The sequence below is a fragment of the Lepidochelys kempii genome, chromosome 1, assembly GCF_965140265.1.
Source record: "Lepidochelys kempii isolate rLepKem1 chromosome 1, rLepKem1.hap2, whole genome shotgun sequence".
Taxonomy (NCBI): Eukaryota; Metazoa; Chordata; order Testudines; family Cheloniidae; genus Lepidochelys; species Lepidochelys kempii.
In genome coordinates, this window is record NC_133256.1 from 252,456,449 (window position 1) to 252,460,513 (window position 4,065).

A 4,065-nucleotide genomic window follows, 5' to 3' on the forward strand; every position below is an offset into this window, starting at 1 on the left:
TCTGAAAGTTCTGCAGCCACTGCTTGTCATCCCATACGTGCTTCATGATGTGATCCCACCACTCTGTACTTGTTTCCCAAGCCCCAAAGCAGCGTTCCACTGTGGTCAGCACCTCCATGAATGCCACAAGCAATCTCATGTCGTAGCTAGTATGCGTGGCAAGATCAATGTCACGCTCTTTTTGCCTTTGTAGTTTAAGGAATAACTCCACTGCCACTCGTGATGTGTTAGTCAGAGCGAGCAGCATACTAGTCAACAGTTCAGGATCCATTCCTGCAGCCTGAAGAGGCAGGGTGCGCAGTACACAAACCATTGAAAGATGGCGCCAAATGCGGACAGAAGCACAGGGATTGCTGGGATGCAAAGCAATGTATCACTGGGCATTGGGACAGGAGCCAGGGTGCCCCGCAACCCCCCTCTGTCTTCCTACAACTCTTAGCAGCAGAAGAGGAAGAGATGCTCTGTGGGATAGCTCCCCAGAGTGCACTGCTCCGAATACCGCTGCAAGTGCCGCAAGTGTGAACATGGTATTGCGCAGGCAGCTGTCAGTGTGAACACACAACAGTGTTTTCCCTTCAGTGCTCTCTGAGCAGTGCTGTAACTCTGCCAGTGTAGACATGCCCTTAAGGCTGCCCAACGCTTCACATTACAAGTCGCTTGTTCAGGCCAGGTCTACACTACGCATTTACTTCAGTATAACTACCTCGCTCATGGGATGTGAAAAATCCACCCACCTCCAGGGTTGCCAAGCCTCCAGGATTGTTCTGGAGTCTCCAGGAATTAAAGATTCATCTTTCATGAAAGATTATGTCATGTGATGTAACCTCCAGGAATATGTCCTACCAAAACTGGCAACCCTACCAGCCTTGCCAGCCCCAAAAGTCAGACCTGCCCCAAAGTCAAGAAAATGAAAATAATGATAAATTACATTGGTTTTTTTTTTTCGCATGTGGCTTTTGATTTTCTGAACTCTTCCTGCCCAGCCCCAAAGCATTTGGGACAGCTGCAGTGTTGCCAACTCTCCTAACAATAAGATGATTGTGCCGCCCCCCACCCCACAAGTGCTCTCGGTTGGCTGCCAGATGATGCAGAGCTGCCAGCTTCTCCTAAGCCACAAAAAATATAATGAATGAATGCTGCTTGCCACACTCCTCAACCCCCAGTCCACGTCCAATCTGCCCTTTGCTCCTCTTGCAGTTCTAAGGGTTCTTCCCCCAGACTCCAGGTCTGCGAGGGCAGATCCAGCACATCCCTTTCTCCCCCTTCCCAGGCTGGGGAGATGGGAGGCAGCTCCAGGGGTTCTTCACCTCCTTTCCCCTTCCCAGGCTTCGTGTTGCAAGATGGAGAGGGAAGGGGGAGGAGCACAGAGCAGACTGATCACTTTTTTTCACAAGCGGGGAAGAGGGACCAGATCTCTCTGAGCTGCTGGGGACTATCTGCTCCTTCCTCTCCCCCTCCCCTACCCCAAAACTCCTCTGGGCTCCTGAGGGGAGAGATAGCAACTTGTCTCCTGCAGGAGCCCTGTTTGTCTGCCTTCCCCATTTCCTCACCTCCTGGGCAAGAGCCGCCAATCAGAGAGAGCTTTTCCGTGGGCAAGACTGGCAAGACAACACTGCAGTTTTCAGTTGCTTATAACTTTGCCAATCTTTAACCATTTGGGCTGAAACTTTCTCTGCTGGGTGGCTGCTTCAGGCTGAATTTTTTGTTAAATGTCATTTCCAAGAATGAAGTTGGGCGAAATAATATGTGATTATGTATCATAATGAATACACAAAGGGAGGCATAATTAAGGTTGCACTGGCAACCTGAATTCTGGTACTTCCTAACTATTGAGTGTTTGACTTTGCAACCTTATTGTTCTTGTAAAGTAGGGATTTTTTATGAAATATATACAGATAGAGACCTTTACGCTGCAGAGCTGTCCAAAAATTGGATGGAAGATGTCCTCATTTGGGATTAATTTTAAAGTTGTTTTTAAAATTTCTCTCTCTAATGCTGGATGCTTTGGTGTGTGTAAGACATTTAAAAGGTAACCAATCTATTTCTGAATCCTCAAATGGTCCTAGAAGGAGTTGACATTATTCAGAGGAGACATGGTGGGTGGGGAGGGGAGGAGGAGATGATTTTTCTGTCTGGCTCTCTGTCTGTCTGACCCAAAGACTATTTAAGTATTTATCCACAGCAGACAGTCGTTGGATCAGAGAGAGAGTGACTCGGTAGTCCAGTGGTTAGGGCATCCACATGGGAGACCAGGATCTAGTCCCCCTGCTCCAATCACTCTTTCATTATTTATCCACAGTGGCATAGCCTTAAGAGGGGAAATTGAGGGAGCCCCCCCACCAGAATAGATCACAGTGGAGCCTAAAACTGGGATTTAGGTGCCTAGGTCAGCGGATTAGGTGCCTAAGTACCTTTTTGATTCCACCCTTATGTCTGACTTCTAACAGTCTCTGTTCTCCCTTGCAGCTGAACCAATTTAGCAAGAATAAAGATTATTCAGCTGTCAAACTCTGAAATCTAAACCAAAATTCAATATATGTAATATTTGAGTTATGTCCGGTCCTAATTCCTCTGTCTTTTCTGCAGCAGAGTCCATGCTCCAGATTTAAACTATACGGTCTTTAGGGAAAGCACTATCTTTCGTTATATCGTGTCTAGCCTAGTGGGGCCCTCATTGTTGACTGGTACCTGTTGCGCTCTCACAGTACAAATAATAAATTTCAGCTGAGCCTATCAAGTCTCTATAGGCATGGGACGTTTTAATTTTCTTGTAAGATATGTTGTTTAGTGTTTGTTTGTTTTTAATACTCTACAAAAATGGGTAAACAAATAATTTTAACTAAAGCTAATTTAAAAGGAGTGAATGATATCCCTGGGAGGTGAAACTATGAGTTCTCAAATGGCTTGGCATTACAAATGGACTTCTTCCTGGCTTTTTTCATGAAAAGAGACCTTCCCTGAGGTTCTTGTATCCCAAAGAGATGCAAACTAGGGCACGGTAAATAAGCATGCATTAGAAATGTATTCTTCCTTGTGGAAGTAATCGGATTAGACCATTGAATGTAATCCCTTCTAATGTCTCCAAGTGATGGACACCAAAGGCAAGATTGACTGGTGGGATGCATCTCTTGGAAAAATAATCACTTATTCAACCAGGGGGCTAGGAATCACAGCATGCATGATCTCCTTCCCACACTTTCAGCTCTTACTCATCAGTTTTCTTTAGCAGAGCTTGTGTTAATGAGGAGGTACTGCAAGCATCACCATTCTTATTTTTATTTATTATTTGCATTATGGTAGTGCTTGGGAGCCCCAACATGCACCAGGACTCCAGTGTTCTGAGAGCCGTACAAACACAGAACAAAAAGACAGTCCTGTCCTCAAAGAGTTTACAATTTAATAGAAGATAATACAACCTTCATCACATATACTACTTGTCAGGTGTGCTTATGCTAATGGCATTATTTCACAAGGAGGGAGGAAGAGCTATGTATAACAAGGACAAGCAAGATATGATTTATTACCAAGAGCTACTTAGTGCAGTAAGATGACTGCTAGCATTTTGCTTCCTGGTAGGAGATCACATTGCACATGGCTCAGGAATTTTTAGCACGAAGCAAGACGACTATATCATACACTGTTACTAGTAAATAATCAAATCTTACAGTGCTTGGGCTTCACTGATGAAGTCAGTACAGCTGTAAGAATAGCTACAATAATGACAGTCTGCATTTCCTTAGCACATTCCATTGGCAGGGCTTAAAGGACTGAGCAAGCCCTACAACGCCATAGCAGTGAGCTAGACGCATGAGTAAACTGAGGCAGAGAGGCTGTGAGTGTGCTAGGGCTACAAAACAAGAAAATGGCAGATGTGCAAACAAAACCTTGGTGTGCACGTGTTCTCCGGCTTGTTACGCAATGTAAAGTACAAGGACAAGTTTTTAAAAAGCGTCTCTTTAAATCCGAACATCCTTCCTAACAACAGTTTGGCGTGTTAGAGACAGGTCTTTTACAGCCATCACTTTCCTTGGCAGTGTACAAAGTGAAGCTGTGCCTCTGTGTATC